At 37.5% G+C, this 22,107-nt stretch overlaps 2 protein-coding genes and 1 long non-coding RNA gene across 7 annotated transcripts in view; all 3 read right to left on the bottom strand.

Annotated features, from left to right (window-relative positions):
- Window positions 1-22,107, bottom strand: part of si:zfos-2326c3.2 (traf2 and NCK-interacting protein kinase) — a 594,814-nt gene that overhangs the window by 310,960 nt on the left and 261,747 nt on the right. The window lies entirely within an intron of this gene.
- il1rapl2 (interleukin 1 receptor accessory protein-like 2) overlaps window positions 1-22,107 on the bottom strand; it is a 478,610-nt gene that overhangs the window by 257,565 nt on the left and 198,938 nt on the right. The gene's annotated exons all lie outside the window — the stretch shown is intronic.
- LOC123957707 lies at window positions 3,824-4,307 on the bottom strand. The gene is made up of 2 exons (XR_006821873.1): window positions 4,250-4,307; window positions 3,824-4,011 (listed from the first exon to the last, which is right to left on the bottom strand). It is a non-coding gene; the product is annotated as an uncharacterized LOC123957707 (long non-coding RNA).

The raw sequence follows: 22,107 nt of genomic DNA, 5'->3' as shown, positions 1-22,107 counted from the left end.
GTTGGGACTATACTAAAAATTTTGGTGGGTCGACACTGGCTAGATACCCTCTCCTGATATGCAAATGTAACTTCTGCTCTAAAGCTGAATTTGGCCAGTTTGACGTCATTATACTACTCAATTTGGAAGAAGTGATCAACTAAAAGGGTTCTCAGGCATGAAGTGCATCACTTAATTTGCTGCCACTTTTGTAAGGACTTTTGTAGCTTATCGTCGCATTTTAACTTTAGCAAGGTCTGAAATAAACAATAGGGTCAGTAAGATCAATCGTTGCACAAGGTGACATTGTGTTGGACACAGAAGTCACAGTTAAATTATTAGAGGATATAGTATCTATCTGTGGTTTTATAGTCCTGGACTAACATTAATGTTACCATGTCCAACACATCTCCTGATGTCAGCCAGGTTAACCTTGGATCTACTTTGGCTAATTTAGCCATTTTCACAAGTAGCATAGTACAAGAGACAATACGCTAGTTTTTGGGGTTAGCCTTCAGCTTTGACCTGACAGACAAGATTATTTTAACACTCTAGGCTATGTAAAGATTGGTGTGGAAAAATATTGTTAAATTCTCTGAAAAAGAGTACTGCTAAAGGAAGTGATGCACCTCACTTCAGGGGACCCTACTCTCTTCTCATTGGCTTGTAGACCTGGCGTTCCCATGCATGAGGTCTGCAGTTGAACCATTTCCATGTCAATCTCTAAGTGTTTACAAGCAACCGAAGTGCCATGGAGCCAGACTAGCACAGTGTCACAGTACAGTCTTGTATGGCAGTTTGAATATAAAGCCCATAAGTATTACAAAATAAAATTAAAATAATACTGTGTGAAGTGTGGGCCCTTTTGTTTCCAGTGAGGGCCCTCATAGTCCCTCATAGCAGGCTGGTGAGGAGGAGTGGGGTGAACAGTGGCGGTGCTGGCTGGACCCCTGACTGCGGTAGGTGCTTTACCAATACAGTCGAGTGTGTATATACATTCCCACTACACTAAGAGAGTTGAATAGGCCCAGCCATGGTTATACAACTGTAACACTTTTGCAGTGAACAGCAGTCAAACTGGGGGCTAAATTTGGCGGCTGCTGCTTGTGTAACTGACGAAAAGAAACGCCACTGTCCTGAAGAAACCCCTTGTTTCCAGTTTTCGTCTGCCTAAACCTCCATCATGAATAGATCAGCAGATATTAGGGCAGTTTATTTTTTACAGCATGTGTTCAGACTTTCATGCATTTTAAATTCTTGCAGCATCTTTATCAGTATGCAGACCCTACAAACATGCGGGAATTCATTTAATTCCATATTTTTTAATTCATTTGATGCATGCATTCAACTGTACAGGATCTAAGCCCGAAGTTAAAGTTTTTGATTTACCAGTTGATCTATTCTTCAACCCTCACCTATACAAAACCACTCACTTGCTTCTACTAACCACGCTACTTTGTCACTTTGTTTAAGACAATATCGCACCATTAGTTAACTCTTGGGGACTGTGCTTCTACTGCTTGCGTTGTAAATTTTGAGTTTAATTGCTTGCTATGCAGTAGTATCACTGTCAGTAGCATCATGTCTAACACTCCTGCAGCTCTATCATCTATCTTCTGTTAGTCTAGCTGAATCAAAGTTTTTCTTCCTCATTTCAGAGATGTTAGTGGTTATAGATTCTGCAAGACGGGATGCAGGGATAATCATGCAATGCAAACCGATTTGGCAGATTTCAGAGGATCGGACGGGCAAACAAATATGATGTAAACACACATGTATATTCAGAAACACCCAGAATGTTCACATATGCAAATAATTCTTCAGAAAGTGTTTATATGTGCCGCTGGGAGGTGGCTGTTTGGACACTTTTGACTTGGAGCGCAAAAAAGATTTTTAGATATATATCCCACCCACAAACAGTCTGTGTTTATTTTTACGCAGCTGCAAGTGTGTGCTCTTATTTGAGTTATGTTGGTAGTATGTGTGTGTGTCTGTGTGAAAGTGTGTGTGTGTGTGTGTATTTGTTTGTGTGAATAAGTGAGAGTAGGTGGATGCATCCTGAAGTTTATAAATGTAAATGTAAATAAATGCGTGTATGCATGTGCGTATTAAGTCTCTCTCTCCAGTCAAACTGTGGCTGATTTCTGCTGCACACACAAAATAAGCCTGAGTCTTTGCTTATGATCTCCTGTGTAATTAAACCAACCAATCACGCCGCTTGATTTTTGATTTTCCTCCTGTTAGAAACACACAGAACACCAACACTGACTCGCCTGAAAAGAATCACAAACACCACACATACATGGCCTGCTGACAGATGTGACACAGACTTGACAAAGGAGGCGTTTTGTTCTACAGAAAAAGAGAGAGAGAGAGAGATAACCTAACCCCTAACCCTAAGCGTTCCATCTATACGCTACATGGACAAAAGTACTGGGACACCTAGACATTACTTTTATAACATCCCATTCTAAATCCATTGGAATTAATATGGAGTTGGTCCCCCTTTGCAGCTATAACAGCTTCCACTCTTCTAGGAAGGATTTCTACAAGATTTTTGAATTTGTCTGTGGGAATTTTTGCCCATTCATCCAGAAGAGCATTTGTGAGGTCAGACACTGATGTTGGACACGAGGGCCTGGCTCGCAGCCTCCATTCTAGTTTATCCCTGAGGTGTTAGAAAGGGTTGAGGTCAGGGCTTTGAGCGGGCCAGTCAAGTTCTTCCATACCGAATTGGGAAAACCATTTCTTCATGGAGCTGGCTTTGTGCACGGGGGCATCGTCATATTGAAAGAGGAAAAGGCCAAACACAAACTATTAGAAGAACTGCTGTCTAAAATTGTATGTTGTAGCATTAGGATTTCCCTAAAGATCACAAAATGAAAAAACAGCCGCTGACAAAAGTATTGGGGCAGGGGTGTCCCAGTACTTTTGTCCATATAGTGAATATGCTAAATAGGATGGTCTTGATTGGATTAATCTTGTTATACTTAAATGTAAACTTTTTGATTTTGCGAACTGCGTTGGCAACGTTGTTTGACTGAAACATTCATGGCAATAAAGCATTCTGAACTGAACACAGAGAGAGAGAGAGAGAAAGAGAAAGAGAGAGAATTAAAGACAAAGGTGACAAACAAACTGTAACTTCACCAAAATGATCGCTTTTCACAAAACAAAACAAAAATCAGGGTGGTTTTTAAGCTGATGACCTTTTACGTTAAATTTATTGGGTTGTGAATGGGTTTCATAAGCTTCAAATGCCTATAGCATTTTTCAGCCCTCAGAGGGCCATGTGATACTTGAGCTGTAATTCTGAGTATCTTCCCATAAGAGCAGCAATTTAAATATCTTCTGAGACTGTTAACACACACTATTTAACCAATATTTTAGCCTCAGTCTCAGGGTATCCACAAGTCTACTGTCAACTACGAAAATGTCTTACTTACATACATTCTTTCCATTTTACCATGTACCAGCAGGCTCTTGGCTTTTTTCCATTAGCACACAACCACCAAACACAGCATGAACTTAAATATCCACTTTAGTCAGATACCACATTGATTTCACAAAAATTGTTTTTATGTCTGCAGTAATTTTATGTGAGTCATATTTTCAGGTCGTATGGATCAACGAAACTAAAATTTTCTGCTTGCGTCATGGAAAATATATTAGATACAGTAGTTTTTAGTAGGAGTTTTTTTCCAGGCCAGTGTTGTAACGCTATTCATTAAGGAAAGGAAGAAGCTTCTTGAGTGTGAGGGAGGAGCAACTGATGATGAATGAATAAAAAAGTTGGAACTACTCATTTGTGAAACACATCACAAATTAATAGCTGAACCATATATTGCAGCTGCAAAGTGGTTTTTAATTAAAATCCATGTACCAAACTCATAAAAGGCTTAAAACAGGCGTTATTCTGTCCTGGCAGATACGTCACTGTATTTTTAGGCGAACATCAACAATTAGACTCAGTAGGCTTGACTCCAAGTTGAGTGTTTTCTCTACTGAAATCCTGGTTTTCTTTTTGTAAAACTGCAATACAGTACAAAATAAACAACATGTTACAGTCAAATAAGTATAATAAACACAGAATAACAGAGAATAACTCTGTATTTAGTCCAGCTAAACCCATGCTAGCGGTTAGCATCGCGATTAGCGTTAGCGATTCGCATTAACGTTAGCCCGATTTTAACTGAAAGTAAATGCTTTTAATAGTAAAACGTCTACACATGTTTCAAATACTTAAACAACTATGAGTGACCATACTCACTGATGGATCTACTCCAAGGATAGACAAATAACACTGGTGGTGGACCATTCAGTCTGCATGTACACCTGTTTACAATATCCTTACATGCGCAATGACTCAAAATCACCACCAGATGTCGCTACATAACATTACTAACAAAGCACAGACACTGATAGGAGTCAAAAGTGGCATTACACGCTCTAGAAAGTATCATGGTGCCACTAGTGCAAACATTGCCCTGGTTTTTACTTGAATTTTATTTGGAAATCTTTTTTGAGAATTTTAAGTCACCTGTTACCTTTCATGATGTCTAACACACACACACACACAGATCCTTTACTATGTACATTTTCCTGACAATCTGAGACGGGTTGACACTAGACAGCTAGAAAAAGGAAACATTTATGCCTCTTGAGAAAGAAGAGTTGAGAAGGAAGAGACCCACATGCCTCTGGCGGTAAAAAAGTGAGGATAGAAAAGAATGAATATGTTGGACATGACTAGAAGGAGATGAAGAGATGGATTAAACGAGAAAGTGACAACTTTACATGACGGGATGCTAACTTTGACTGTGTGCATGCACGCTTGTGTACTGTGTGTGAGTGTGATTAAATAACTGTTGAACTGCTAAAAACTTCATGAAGGTTCAGCAATTATTTGTTTGACAAGTCTTGATTTTCTGTCTTTCCCCTCCTGTTTTATTCTTTCCATTTTAACCTTTATCCTTTTCTTCCAAACACACTAGCACACACATACGTACTGTAACATTTATCATAGGAGTCAGAGTTCATTCTTCCCTGAGGATTAAATCATGCCCTCTCCCACTCATCCACTCTCTCTTTCTTCATTCTTTCCCTCCATGCTTTATTGAGCAGTCCTATGATTCTTTAATCACTCAAGACCTTCCCTCTTCTCCCAGAGGTATAAAGCACATTAACCATTTAAACCAGTTATGAACCATCAAAGATCATGTGTCTCATACAGCTGGATTCAGATTCTCCTACTATTCATGCACAGTTAACCCTACACAATTCATACACTGCTTAATATCATGGTTGTTTGAAAAATATAACTGAGTTGGGAAGAATACCGGAACAATGCCTAACCTTTTATTTTAACTTGGCTTAAAGGAAAATTCAAGTTTATTTCAACTTGGGTCTTATTTTTGTAGTTTTGTCAATTATTTCTAACAGTTGTGATAACACAGAACTCGCTTACACAGTGCTGAGATCTGGGAAATATGACGTGACATTGTTATAAGAATGTCCAACAGGGTGAAACACATATAATAAAACAGAGTCAGATAGGTTTTGAACAGGTTTAGCCAGTTTATCTAAAACACTTTGTTAATAGTTCAATCAGGACCTTCAGTATTTGAAGCCCAGTAGGCTACAGCTGTTCATCAAATGTGTCTGATACATTCAACTCACATTTCATATGCTGTGCTGCTCCTTTCATTTTCACGTTGATCGTACAGGTTGTGAACATAGAATGTTTCTGCCTTCTCAGCCAACAACTATTACAGTTACTTGCAAATGTTGAAAGGTAAACCTAATAAAATTCAGTAAGGGATTTGAAAGGATTCAGATTCAATAACTAGATGTAGATGTAGATAACAAAAAAAAAAGAATAATGCACCCAGAATAATGCACATGTATATATCTGCAACGTTGTTCTTCCATTCCATATTTATATTTTTTATAGTTTGTCTACGTGTAGCACCTTATCACCACAGCAAATTCCTCGTATGTGTAAAACACTACTTGGCAATAAAGCTCCTTCTGATTCTTCTGATTCTGAAAAAAAAAAAAATGATCGAACCCTGACCCAAAAAAAGCTGTATCATTAAAAACTGTAATATCTGTATGAAGATGGACAACCTAAAACTCTTTTAAAAACTGTGATACAGTTTTTACAATTCAACATTAAGAAAACAATATTTTTACTGTCCCAGACACTGTTATTCCCAGTTACTCAGAACTAATTGGCCCACTTGCCATTGTATGTTGAATCCAGTGAAGAGGTAATATCTCACTCTTCATCTCCCTATAAAGCACTTTGAAATCTGTTTTGAAATGTACTATTAACTTAATTTACAAGTTTGCAAGTACAGTAGGTCAGTTTTGAACAAACTGGTGAATCTGTATACTGTGTCCATTTTTTTAAAAGGACAGGATTGGGAAATATTTTACTGTTTTACCTTTGTTTTCTCTTCCAAATATCTTTGGCTTTGGTTTATTTAAAGGCCTGCCTGTATGTCTGACTGCACGTGTTTCCCGCCTGGTCTGACGTCTTTTTAGAGAAGTCGCCACATTCAGAGATAAACTACCAACACCTATCAATTAAATCTGCAACTAACTTGTTCAGTACGGAGTTATTTTTCCAAAATTATTAAAATAAGACCAAAGCTATATGAAAATAAAATTACCCGTTAACATTTCAAGACAATGAAGATCTCAAGAATTGTGTGGCCTCATATCTATTTTAGTATTTCCGTCTCTCTTGTTCTTTCCCAAGATGTTTCCCCTTTCTCTTTTCTTCTCCCTCAAGCATGTTCGCTATCTCCTAGCACTGAAGAACAAGGGCAAGAGAATGAGCAAGGCATATGTAGAGGGGGACATGGTATGTGTGTCTTTTTGCCCGTAGCCAGAGGAAAAGAAAGCAAGAAAAAAAACTGTGTGAAAGCAACCCATAGCCAGCAGGAGAGGAGGGATGGAGAGAAAGAGATTTTCTCAAAACTCACTTCTCCTCCCTCTTTCTTCCCAAATCATCTGTGACACTGTCCTGAATATCCCAATATGTGCATGTGTGTGTGTGTGTGTGTACCCCACTCAATCCCACATTAATTATAATCAGATTGGTTATTGATCACACACACGCTCTCAGTATTGATTCAGCATGTCCATTCTGGTATAGGGTCATGAAACACTTTCTCCAGACTCTGGAGTCACAGAGAAAGGGAAAGACGTTTTAGTCAGCGCCTTGTACATGTTGTACAAATGACTATATTCACAGCAAGTACCCTAACCCAACGTTAAAGTGTGTTGCAAGTCACCCAAGAGCACCTTTTGTTGGGGAACCTGATCTAAATTTTGATTCCTTTTTGCTAAAAAAAGTGGTACATTTTCAAAACCTATCCAAAACCCATCTGTGCAGTTTAGGGATCCTCATTTAGAAAGTATAGTAGAAAGTAAGTATATAACTTAAGTAGACTATGCAGAGAGGTTAGCAAGAGGAAGGTTAAGTGAGAGAAAGCGGGGTAAACAGAAAATCCAAGCAGAGTGAAATCAGCATTACTTTTTATCTTGAAATCTTTTTTGTTTTATAAAAACATATTGTGAACCTGCAGTTGAGACCAAGAGGGCTGACTTTACTTTGTGCCTGTGTGTTCAGCCCAGACAGCAAAGATGTGAGGTTGATGAGTGTGTCTGGGTGTTTCAGGAAGTACTGCAGTATTTCCTGAAGCAATTTGTTCGTCTAGCACAGACACATCTCGTTGCACAAGACGTCGACTAGAAAAACACACACTTTGGAATAAACACTTCCTCGTCTGTTGTAAATACTTATTCTGAACACTGCAACTCCAATGAAAGGCTTCAATATCAAGTAGAACTATTTCACAGTTCTCTTTTGGCTATGTGTTTGTGTGTCAGCTCAAATTATGAGTCAAGCTGGATGCAGAAAACAAATCGTCATTGCTTCTGTGACTCAGTATGACAGCCAGCAGTCATATATTGCACACAACACAGCCATGGTGAGTAGAGGGCTGAATGTGCAGCGTGTCAGTTTCATAGGTGATAGCTTGAGTCTAGTCTTATGAACCATAGAAGATTGGTTTAAACTGAATTGTATTTTTTTATTTATTCAGGGGCTATAATTTATTGCTAGGTATGATAACAACTATCCACCAAGGCATTTTGGATTGGATTTTCTTTTTAACTGAGCAACAAAAAAAGTTGTTTATTTCTGTAGAAAGACACTTCGCTGCAGTTTACATTGAAGGGGGTTCTCTGGGGATGAAGCATAATATTCTCCAACAAATACAAAACACAAAAGACATTCTGCCACAGTATATAGCTAAACTACATATTCTTTAAATTGCAAATGGCATTTTTTAAAGTCAGAGTTTCAATTATATTCTTTCCCATACATTTTCACCGTCGTAATCTGAAAAAAACAATAACCAGATTTAAAAAAATTTAAAATATATAAAATTGTCCTTAATACAGAATCCCTAAGCGGCCATCCATTCAAATTTTATTTTACTCCATTTTCCTGTGATAACGGATAATTATCTAGTGATCTCGAGATAACAAACCATAGCTGAATACATGAGAGGGCAGGTGTATTTCTTTAGGATAATTTCAGAAAACTTGTCAGTGTCACAGGTTAGCTCAGTTGGTAGAGCACAGAACTCATAACCCAAGGATTGTGTGTTTGACTCCTGCTCTCAATGTCTTTTTTATTCTTTTGTGTGTTTTTTATTATTCTCTTTAGCAAAGTTGTTATGAAGAGATTCAGGGGAAACCAATCAACGTTAAATGGATTCCCCTGAATGAGAAGCGCAGGAATTTCCTCTGCCTGGGAATGATGGGGAAATGAAAAGACCATAGGTTGATGGATGTGGACCAATCGCCGGGATGCGCACAGTCCAGCACATGCTTTATCGTGAGCATGTGAAACAATCTCTTCATCAGAACTTTGTTGAAGAGGATTATGAAAAAGATAAATAGAAAAAAAAGTTGGTGTTCAGTGAGGATCACACACGCAACCATAAGACTATAAGTCTGGCACTCCACCAACTGAGCTAACCAGTGACACCAATAGCCCCACCAAAATCACCATTAAGAAAGGTTCATACCAACCCCTGCGTTAAACTACTGTTTTGTTATCTCGAGATCATGAGATAATTATCCTGTTATCACAGGAAAACGGAGTAAAAATAATATCTGAATTGACGCCCCCTTAAGGCTTTCGTGCCTTAATAATACCCCATAATTGTTTTGTTTTTTATATTTTCAAAATACCTGTTGTATACGATCTAAAGTTCATCATTCCCACTACCACTATTCTTCACATTTTGATCAGCTGTATTAGAAACTGAAATATCTGGGTCATGTTTACGACAGGCTATGCTTTTTACATGTATGTTTTTAGTAGAAACAAAACAAATTTAAACTACCTTTATAGACTGATGTGACTATTAAAGACACAAATTGCCAGTGTACACCATAATAAATAATTTTTATATAAATAAATACTAATACAAAATATATGAGCATAGGGTATTTCTAGTAGAAAATCATATATAAAGAATTGCCTTTGAAAATGTCATTAAAGCTGTAATGTAAAATGGTAATTATTACCTCTTATAGCCACCTATAGAACTCATAATTTACCCACCCTTCAATGCACCATCACATCACTGTTAAAGTGCATCTTGTAATTGTGGTAGTATCTAAAAACGAACAGTTTTAGCCACAGTGGACATGAAAGTTTCTAAAAGCTAATTTTCTGCGTGTGAACCCAACTCATCAGATGTATGAGAGGGAAATACTTCAAGCCAAACACGCTCCAGATTGCGCCTTTAAAGACTAACAGCCATTTCACTGACAATACAGCCGTGTATATGTGAGTGGGATGAGACGGCAATAAACATAACAGCTTGATGGTGTTCTAGTCTTGGCAAGGCCTCCGTTCATCTACATCTTGTTTCATAAATTCACAGCTTGACTCTGATTTCTGCCTCATTACACTGTGAACAGAGAGAATAGGCCTGTGTGTGTCTGTGAGTGAGTGTGCGTGCGTGTGCAACGTGTGTGAGACTGAGATGTGAGATTACTGTCTCCCTCTCCAAGGAGCTATTCTCCCCAGCAATTGAAGCAGGCACATATTTACATACACACACACACACATTTAGATGCACATACGCCCACGCAGTGAAAATTGCACAAACATGCTCATACACAGTAACACACACACACACACACTCAAAAACACATGACTAAAAATCACAGAGGGGGTTAACATCAGTTCAGCGTTTGCATGAAAGAAACAGCCGCTAGTTTTCAAGACAGCAAGCTGCTTCTCTTAAACACAACTAGACAGCAGGAGGGACAGAAGAGAAAGAGGAACACGGTATAATAAGAAGGGTTACAAGGGAGCAGACACAGAGGTACCACGAAAGAGAGAAAAAAAGATGAAGACAGATGAAGGAGGAGGAGAAATATCTTGGTCAATATGCTTTGCTCTTTTAATCGTATTAAGCTTCAAAGGAATCTAACAATGAGCTTGTCCATGTTAAATAAATTTTTAAGCCCAGTAGGACTAAACATGATAACACACACACAGAAACACAGAAATTTTATTCCCGCTTAACCTCACTCTACTATCACTATTCATCTTGTGCTCCCATCCACTGACGCTCTGAATGGTTAATTTTCCATTTTTTGGGTAATTTGTTCCATATTGCTGATTACCACATTTTGATTGCATTATTATACACAACGTCACTCCCCTCGAAAAAAAGCTAATGGGATCTCATTATTTCATTTACCGGTAATTAAATCCGATTATTAGGATTTAACCAGCGAGCTAGTCCATCCAAAGGGCTGAGAGTAAACATTATGCAACCAGTATTAAAAACAGTTTCTGCTGTCAATGTAAAAATCAAATATTATTTTATGCAATTCCATACACTCATGTGACAATAATAAAGTGACTTAAGAAGCAACACACAGACACTATTTCTAGTGCTACATTTCCTCCATTTTCTGCATGCCCTGCGTCGGCCTGCTGTTTGGGAGCAGCTGTGTCATGCTTTTAAATATGTGCACAGACACCACCAACAGCATACTGTGACTTGTACAATTCCTTTAGCTGCAGGACACATATTAATGAACTGAACAATGTCTGTGCCTTAATATTATCATCAGTTTGAACATGGTGTAAAAAAAATAGAACCTGACAGACAGATAAGATAAAAAGTAAAAGAGATCCATTTTGTTTAGCTCATGTGAGATTTCAGGTCGTTAAGGTGGATGTTACAGTTGTTGTGGCTAATCATTTCCAAAGAGCAGCAAGGCACAGTCAGTGCTACAATAAGTATTTTTGCTGGGGGACAAATGCCAATAAACTAGAGGACCGCTTTATTGCGTTTGCGGAGTTCAGTGTTGATGTTTCAGGTTGGGATTTGTACTTGCCCCTAGCAAGGTCCAGTAGACAAAAAAATGAAAACTTTCAGTCCATTTAAAGGTGCTATGTGACATGTTTTGTTTCTTAAAATAAATATCACATTTCTAGTGGACTCAGGTGGCTGGTAAATGTTGCTTAAAAGTGAGAATATGCTGCTTATGGAACATGAAACAGTGCAATAATAATGTGGATGAGAAACACAACAACTTTCCCAACCCAAATTCAATACACTTACTCAGGGCTTAAGCTGCTGCTGCCATATTTGGTCTGGTATGACCAGCAGCTTATTGTGGCAAATCTTAGCTCATGTTAGCAAACTTCAGATAAGTATTGCTGAGTCAATTCACTGACTTTTTACCTTTTCTCTACTTTTGCTATTGTTACACTGTGATAGCATAACCAGAGACAATTTAAGAAAGAGACACACCACTTAAAGAATCCTGAATATAATTCTATGGGGAAAGCCTGCAACGCCAAAGATGGCCGTTGTATGAACATATCCCTCCAATCCCGAAAGAAAGCAAACTGTCTGCTTTTTAACAGCCAAGCCGGGAAACATATTAAGTCAATCATGTCATTCCCCTGATGTAAGTGCACATTTGATTTGCAATATGTGTTTGAAAATCCAGTCCAAAAGAGTGCCTTCTTTAAACGAATGGTATATGCTGATTGTGCCCATAACGTCAATTAGCATAGCATATGTTCAAGCGCTCCGGCCAAATGAGCACTATGACGATAGAGGCGTCAATGAAGTCGATGTCATGAAACACAGTGCATGCGTAGTAGTACAACCTTTTGGGGCAAAGTCATTAAACGCTTTCAGCATTTTTTTTAATCAGATTTTACCGGTGATTCTATACATGCAGTTTTTATGTCCCAGTGACTATTGAAAGTGCAGTTCCAATATGTAAATTTACAGTTTAAATATGTATTTCTGATGTCCACACAAATGCTTCTTAATCCACAAATATATGTATTTAAAAGTATTTTGATCATTTGACTGTTGGTGCATATGTATCACAAACTTCACTTGTTATGCTTGAATGAATCTTGCTTGTATCATCTACATCAACTAAAAGCGATGAGAGTCTAATTTGTGCCTTATACTTTCTTTGTTTTTTCCTCCTCCCTTCTTTTTTAGCTCTGTGAGGAACTGACTATGCGTCAGACCTGCTGCCAAAAGGTTAGCTGGGTCGTCCGCCCACGCCAGGGTAGAGTACATGAACTGTATGTCTGAATAACATCACCGTCTCATTTGTGAATGTAAAAACAATGCAGAATGTACTATAATGGGAGCAGGAGAATCCTGCCTGTGTGTAAATGTCAGTTGTTCCTGTGAGACCTCTGTAGTTTTTAATGCTGTTACAACAGCCAGTGAGGGTTTTTTTTTTATCTACTGTGTCCTACATTCTATAGTGAACTGTTTCATTAGAAAACATCAAAAGTCAAAGTCTGTCTACCTGACCACAGAGCACAGTATGTAATATCTGTTTTCTCACCATGTCTCATATGGTTCTGACAAATTGGCCATATCAAAGCCCACCCTGCTGTTGTTATTCCTCAAATTGGTGCTCCTAATCATTCTAAATTTAATTTCATCGAGATCTAGTGGTAGAATATTTTTAATAGGTTGACATTATAAAAATAATATCAAGAACCAAAAATGTTGCTTGATTGTGAAAAAAAGTTTTGGCAATTAAGACCAATACAGTCTATATTATACCCGAGGCACAAGGTGAGTATAATTGACTAACAGGTGGGATAGAAAACTAACAATATTGAGTAAATAATGACTCTTTGGCCAAGTCAACAGTAATTAGTTGCTTTTCTTTTCTTCAAAAGCCTTATAGCATCAAACATTGGCACAAAACGATGGCTGTTATCCATATAAATCTCAGAAATCTGATAGTAAATAAAGTGAAAAAACAACATTTTCAGGAGTTAAATTGTTGCTGCGTGTCCAATAAAATGAGAAATGCAGTTTATAGTGGGTACCGTTGCACACTGCATTTTACTGCACAAATTACACTGTTTCAGTTTGGGTGATCTGATCCTTTAGGCTAACACATTTAGACTTTTAGTTTTAGATCTGACCCAATAATCCCTCCATATAACACTGCCTGCCTTCCAATACTGTTACAATGAAAAAAATGCAGGAATTACAAAGCATTTAAAAACATCTTATCTTATTATTATTATATATCTTATATTTTATTGCCTGTCCGAGTCGGGTCGGGATCTTGATTTCATGAGATTACCAGGTTAACTAAAGTAATAAAGAAATAAATAATTGATCTGAGAGTTTGTCCATTAAACAGAGGATTTGTATTATGTATGGAAACAAACATGATAATCACTTTAGTATGCGTGCTTAACAAATGGAACCATGCTCAGCTCAGGAAAGTGCTTTCATCACGGCTTCAATTGAAAAGGAGCGTGCAACATGTTATTTAGAATCACTAAAGCAGCACTCTATACAGAGTCATAAGGGGTAGGGTGCGACACGCAGATGGATTCAAGTGTTATATGGTATCAAAGGAAAATAGTGATAAGAAAGAGAAATCCTTTCAAGTGGCTCTACTCCCTTGTTGTGGAGGCTGGTGTCGACGGTTCCCTCTCAATATTTAACCACTTAAGCGTCACTCGTAGCGCATGTATATGGGTCAGTATGCAGGTGCACCTTTTTGACCCTGTTCTTTTTTCTTGTCTTTTTTTTTAACATGCCAGTCAGGGCTGCTGCTTACAAGTTTCATGGTTCCTGACACATTCAATATTGAACAGGTCGCTTATGTCTGCACATATTGCCTGTACATTTTGTCCACAGAGCATAGAAAATGCAAATCAAGGCTTGAAAACATACATTCAGAGCGCTCATTTTAGCCATTTTCACATTTACACGCTCACTGCACATACATTAAAGGTACAACTGACATTTCAGGAGACATTACAAGGAACATTGCAGCACTTAAGAGAAAACACCCCATGCATCTCCTCTTAGTCTTTTATGGCACTTATATTCTTGTACTTGTACACTCCATATACAATGTTTATCACCCAGGGTCCCTGACAGCTGACATGCTAATTGTGCTGCTGGTTGATACAGCCCCACATCTTTTCAGTTCAAACAAGTAGCTTCAAAGAAAAACTGGACACAAATTCTTAATCCTCTCTGAGGCTGATCCTCTACTTGCTTGCTTGTATTTTGGTGACAGGTTTGGTGTCATGTATCCATGTGTTGTGTTTATGTATGGCATTTTACAGAGATCACTAGACAATTCATCAGTGCCCACTATTGTCAAGTTTGGTTTTCAGTGTGATGGTCCATTCTATATCTGCTACAGTGGCCTTCAGTTTTAAGTTCTTTGATAAATAAAAAGAAAAGAAACATCGTCCCCCTAGTCAGATTTTCTGTAACTCTCTGTAACACATCTTAAGGTCTGCAACCCCTTTTACAATGTGGGTCTTTGGGTGTCATAAGGGGGACCAACCCCATCCATTCATGTCATGATATAACTCATCCAGCTCCTCCATTGTTCCATTGTGTACAGGCAATGTCTGAGCTTTGAATACCAGATTAATTACAGTATTCTGTAGGTACATGCTAAATGTAAATCCCCTTCTTGTGCATGTAGAGGTATAAAGTATCATGAATCAGATGACCAGGGGGCAGACCAACAATGCATTCCAGATACGTCATTATTATAACACTATAAAACAAATTATTAAGCAGACATACAAAATACAGCAATTTCAAGAACCTTGTGCAATTCTTTCACAGACCCCTAGGGGCTCACAGACACTTGGTTTACGTTAATACTACAACTACTGCTACTATTACTGGTGACATAGGCCTGGTTACTTTAAACAGGGTAAATGTATTGCCTCTCTTCGAGGAATGTTCAATCACTAAAAATGAAAAAACAGTGTTATCATTGCAGATGTACATCATGTTATGATAACACCTGACTGTGATCAACACGTGTACCCATGTACGTAAAATATATGTTTGTAAAGCAAATGTGAAACCAATTTTGTTCCCTTTTTGCCCTGTGATCCTTAAATTTTCAAGATTTAAACATTTTGTTAGTGAATCAAAGAGGCAACCTTTTTATGTTGCTACCAGACCTCAGTTTAGCAAGAACCCAAATACATTATGTATTAGTGTGTGTTCTTGACCTCAAGAACATCCTCAGCTTGTTAACATTATGTAACACAATGAATATGAACATATGAACTAGGAACACAGCTTTTTCATATAGTGCCAGTTTCTGTCCAATTAAAAATACCCGTTCTTACTCCCAAATCGTCACATATGGAGGCATGGTCAAGACCCCTTGGTGTAGGTTTGTAACACACGAGTCAGTTCTTTGTTGAACTGAAGAAGTCTCTTGGATAAGACGAAACATCTATGAGTATTACCAAGTCCAGTTGCCAATTTCCATGGAAAACAAAAACTCAACATTGATTGTTTTTACTCAATTTACGTAGGTTAGATAAGCTGCGTATGGGACATACAGTAAGTAAAGTAGTTATTTCAACCTAAACCTAACAAAGTAGTTTTGGTGCCTAATCCTAACCAAACTGTGACATTTCACAGTGTTAACCACACACCGTTAATGATGTAAAAGGCGTCCCAATCGCATTAAAAAAACGACACCAAGGGGTCTTGACCAACTGTCCAAATGTGATGAGTTGGGAGTGAGAATGTGTTGGTTTGAAAATACATCCCACCTTAAAAATCTGATATATCAATGCCCTCCTCATTCACAACAACATCCGGTGTATAAGCAGCTGGATTACACAATATAAAAAAAGCGCTCATTAACTACAGTTGATACAGCAACATTTATATTTGTGGAACATAAACCTGTGCACAGCAATACACAGACTCAGGCTCAAGTGCTTGTAAATGGAAGCACACTGAATGTAGACAGCCGCCAAAATTCTGGAGCACACACCCAAAAACACACAGGTCCTGGTGTGCTCTTTATTGAGAGGGGTTAACATGCTTTACTTCCAGGGTCACTTTATGTTTTCATATTAATTATAGAAATCCCACCCCGAAGTTGTCTTTTGCTTCATACTAAAAAATCAAACTGGGCAAAAGCTCAGTGTTATCTCACTCAATTATATGCCACTCAAACACTGCAACAGTGATCGGTCTTCCCCCCCATCTTGATATTTAGCTCCTGTTATCCAGTCCAGCATATGGTTGTCTTTCTTACGTTTATTCCTCTTCTTTTACATGTCCATTTGGATTTCTTCAGCTCTAATGCACATGTATAATTCTTTCTTGTTTGAATTGCTTATATATGCAAACTAATCTTGAGTCTGAATTAACAATGACAAATGAAACAATCACCACATCTGATCCACAGTTGGCTAATTGATTGGTTGACCCAGAAGAGAGTGCAACACTGCACTGTGTCCCAATTCCATACTATACACCAAGTCTGGAACAGCCCATTTGTAGCCCATTTTTGTTTATATTTTGTCAAACTAGCACCATTAAAGGCATCCCAAATTAGCAGTTATTGTTTGTCATGCATTGGATGTATAAACAGTATGGGGGTATTTATGTTTCAGTATCTGTAAATATAAAACACTTTGCACAAACACAAAATGAAAATTTGTAAACTCACAAAAATATTTTGCAAATAGAAAACAAATAATAAAAATATTGGTGAATATATTTAATAGTTTAAAAATAAATGAACCACATTTGTGAATATTTTCCTAACATTTACAACTTACAACAAGTCCAGTTTTAATTTACAAATTGTTGAAAAGTATTTGTCACTTTCAAACAAGCATTTGTGAGTCCCGCCTGTATTTGTCAATCTCAGTTCGGTGGAAACTTTTGAAACAAACTTTCCACCGATGGACAGAAAATCGACTCGTGTCATTCGGCTGTTTTCGGAAACCACGTGATAATGCCTGCTAAAGCCCGCTCATGATGTCATTTCCACATTTCAAAGTAAAACGGCCTCCGAACTGCCTGAATGTGCCAGCTTGTTGCTATCGCGAAGGAAATATCAGCTGCTGTTTCAACCAAATGTGAATGCAGACTGAAATTCAACCGTGTTGTTGTGTCAGGAGAGGCAGCGATTCAAACCAGAGGTGAGTAAGAAATAGTATAATTATATTATATAACAATGTATTAAGCTATGAGCACAGGGAAAGTCCGCTAGCCGCTAGGCTAATTTCATCAGTTTGAAAATGCCACAGGCTCTAGCTAATGATGGTGTTTAGCAAAAAGCAAACCATGACTATGAGCCGAATGTTTGTTAAAGGTTGGTGTGAGCTATGTTTGATGCATGTTAGTGGACTGTACTGAATTTACATTTAACCATATGCTTTTTTTCCTAGTATGGCCAAAAGCCGAGTGGACATCGGTGGTAGTTCCTGTCCTCAATACCAGCATCGAGAAGTGGACAAAAAGAACAACAACCACGAAATTAAGAATGCTTAAGTCCAAAGATATAGTTGCGTGTCATTACTACCTAACTTGTCGAGGAATGACAAAATAAGGTTCAAGCTAAACTGGTGTCCTGTACACAGACTGTAATGTTACATCCTGATAGTTAAGTTAAATTATATTTCATTTTCCAGAGGAGTCTGACAACTGGTTGTTAAAGGAAGGACGCTGGTGACCACGGAGGAGCTGAGGCTACTAAAGTAAATCAGGGATGTAAACTAGTCCTTTTAAGCAATTGAGGAGATATTTCTTTTGGATTTTAAATTAAAAAACGAAATGTTTAGTAATTATCCAGAAATCACAGAAAAAATGATGCATCAAGATGGATCGCCGCCCTCTGAACTGTAATCAAATCGAATCTTAAGGTGCCAAGAGATTCCCACCCTAACTGCCCAAACAGTATTCCCATTCAATTACTTTTAAATGTCCTTTAATGTTTTGTAAAACGCGGTTGTCTCCAATTGTCCACTGCATATGTTCGGGCCTGTCCATATGGTCGCCACTCTTTCACCATGATGTAATTAAGTTGTGTTTTTGTGCTAAACTGCAAAGTGTTTAAAACTCATACAGATTGTTCATAAAGTGAAGAAACATAAATAAAAGTTGTTTCCCTGCACAAAATGTGTGTCACTTTATTTAAAGCAAACAATTATGTGTTATAAGTTCTTATAATTAGTTCATGTGGTATTATGTCCACCTTTACTTAAACAAAGACATGTTAATATTAAACATTACTTTAAGCTATTATTCCATTTTACATCACTAATTCTAAATTGTGACTAAAGTGTATTTATAACGAGGCAGAGTCGATGGTTGTATGGAACATGGTTGGAGATTCTTGGCGCACAGTGGTATAAACTGGTATTACTATTAAAACATTAAATCAAAAAGTCATAATGACTTATGAACTTTGCTATAGTGCCTAATGCATATTTTTAAGTGATTATTATTATAACAATTGTTATAAGGTCTTATAAATATAAATAAATGCATAAGTCATTATAGCGATGACCTTCATAGAAAGTGTTTGTGTTGTGGCTCAGGAGGTCTGAGTCTGTAGTACAAGTGTCTTTGAGCAGGACATTGAACCCCAAGTTGCTCCTGATGGCTGTTCCATAGTTATTTACATCAATTACAAAACCTTGTTACAATAGCCTGTAACTGAAATAATGTAGCAAACCTGACTAAATACGATACAGCTCTACAGTTGACTTTTACCCATTTGAACCAAAAACATTAAAGGATGAGTTGGTTGGCTCTCAGCGATGACTGCCAACTCAAGAAGCAGTGTCTATTAAGTAACTATGGTGTCTTACCTCAATTGTGATGTGTTGCCACAACGCAATAATATAAAAAGAGCAATAAAACAGTAACACTGCAGGGATGTGCATGTATTCTCCTATACTGTATGATTTGGAATAAGAACAAGTTCAGAAAATCATCCTGCACTGCAGCTGCTTATAAGACAGGCTGGAGTGGATTACAAACGTATCATTCTCAATGTAGTAATGTGATATAGGCTATATGTATGTAATGTATGTGTTACACGCCCCAGGCACAGGGCATGTGGACAGATAATAAAACCTGTAAAACAGGAGAAATGAATAACACAGAAACCTGCTGCCATTGGTCTTGACAGTCTTGCCAGAATTCATTTAATAAATACAGTAATTTAAGTCAATCAATAAAGTCCCTTTGTGCACATCACTCATTTTCAACTAAATTAGTACATTACATGTATTTGTCAATAAACACAGATTCATACACAATTATGACAAATAATCCACCTACTCATCATACCTCGTTCGACTCATTAGAAGGGAGTGTGAACCTTTCACATATTAACAGGGAAAATAAACCTTTCCTATATTTTCAAAGACTGTAAACCTTTCACATATTAACAGGGAAACTAAACCTTTCCTATATTATCAAGGACTGTAAACCTTTCACATATTAACAGGGAAAATAAACCTTTCCTATATTATCAAGGACTGTAAACCTTTCACATATTAACAGGATAAATAAACTGTTTATCACAATAGTTCTGTAATAACTGACAGAGACGTTGCTGTCCTCGACGGTTTATAACGTTCCAGGCAAGATAGTGACATTTTTAGCATTAAATTGATATGGATGACCAAAACAAAACATATTTTTATCAACAAAATACAAATAAAAAACTTTAAATAGAAAATGAAGAAAATTAACAGGAGCTGGAAACATTAACGGTGGGCATTTATATTGACTAGCTGGGAGCTAGCTAACGATAACGTTTATGTTTTTTTTTACAGTTACTGTCATTCTTAAAGGGCGTCCACATAGCTGAGTATAAGTAACTTATAGTCAAACTAAACAGTGAATACAAAAAAAACAACTTAAACATAATAATGATTATGATTCACTATGCCTATTTATCGGTTTTGTGCTTTGTGTAACTTACTGACCTGTAAAACAGGAGAAATTAATAACACAGAAACTTACTGCCAGTGGTGTTGACGGTCTTGCCAGAATGGCAAGATTACGGCAGCTACGTCATCAAAACAGTCCCCAACCGGCAGTAGGAAAGCACTCTGCTGCCCCCTACTGTCTGTAGTGGAGTACATATTTGTAATGGTAAAACATTGGAGGACTTTGGTGACTCAACATCAAAAGATCTTGTTAAATTAAACCAATAAAATGTGACCATACATTTTGTGTGCGTCACATATGGCCTATATGAAGTGGGATCAAGCATATCTAATGTTAAATGAGATACAGAGGAACCTAGTAAGTGTCCACTGTTCTCCTATAGGCCTACTCTAATTACACAGTAACAACGTTACACACATTCTTCCTCTGTATTTACACAGAAACAACAAGACATGGGGTGGATTATAAAAGGATTTTATTATATTGTTTGCATGAAACTGTGATTTATATATTAAAGACTTATAAATTCTTAATTTCGTGGTTGTTGTTCTTTTTGTCCACTTCTCGATGCTGGTATTGAGGACAAGAACTACCACCGATGTCCACTCGGCTTTTGGCCATACTAGGAAAAAAAGCATATGGTTAAATGTAAATTCAGTACAGTCCACTAACATGCATCAAACATAGCTCACACCAACCTTTAACAAACATTCGGCTCATAGTCATGGTTTGCTTTTTGCTAAACACCATCATTAGCTAGAGCCTGTGGCATTTTCAAACTGATGAAATTAGCCTAGCGGCTAGCAGACTTTCCCTGTGCTCATAGCTTAATACATTGTTATATAATATAATTATACTATTTCTTACTCACCTCTGGTTTGAATCGCTGCCTCTCCTGACACAACAACACGGTTGAATTTCAGTCTGCATTCACATTTGGTTGAAACAGCAGCTGATATTTCCTTCGCGATAGCAACAAGCTGGCACATTCAGGCAGTTCGGAGGCCGTTTTAATTTGAAATGTGGAAATGACGTCATCAGCGGACGTCAGCACTCAGAACTGAGATTGACAAATACAGGCGGGACTCACAAATGCCTGTTTGAAAGTGACAAATACTTTTCAACAATTTGTAAATTAAAACTGGACTTGTAAGTTGTAAATGTTAGGAAAATATTCACAAATGTGGTTCATTTATTTTTAAACTATTAAATATATTCACAGATATTTTTATTATTTGTGGAATTTGTTTTCTATTTGCAAAATATTTTTGTGAGTTTACAAATTTTCATTTTGTGTTTGGGCAAAGTGTTTTATATTTACAGATTACACATTTACACACAGATCGCTCATCTGTTCACACAAATAATACTGAAACATAAATACCCCCATAAAACAGCTTTCACTGAATTAATTTGATAATAAAGAAAACTTCAAAATGTCATGAATCTCAAGTTTGTGATTTACAAGGAGTGTATGTACAGGTACTTATTTGCGATGGACATTGAACATAATTCAGTAAAGTCTCAGTCTCATCTCTCACTGAGTTATGAGTCAAAGATAGAGCCAAATCAGCGGCCAACTTGCAATAACAAACTTCCAAGAAGATGGCCCATTGAAATCAATTCATGCTTCCTTGCCAAATATTTCTCCACTTTTTCCAGTCCCCAAGTTTCAGTTGCCAATAGCTTTGGTGAGAGGCTTCGCATTTTATGTCCACTAACAGCCATAGGCTAGTCTCTCTCGTTTCAAGACCTGCGTCCGTCCGAGAGTTTCTGAATTGTGGTACTGCGGAGGCAG

This window comes from Micropterus dolomieu, linkage group LG19 (genome assembly GCF_021292245.1).
Source record: "Micropterus dolomieu isolate WLL.071019.BEF.003 ecotype Adirondacks linkage group LG19, ASM2129224v1, whole genome shotgun sequence".
Taxonomy (NCBI): Eukaryota; Metazoa; Chordata; class Actinopteri; order Centrarchiformes; family Centrarchidae; genus Micropterus; species Micropterus dolomieu.
This window is presented reverse-complemented; position numbering and strand designations above follow the sequence as displayed.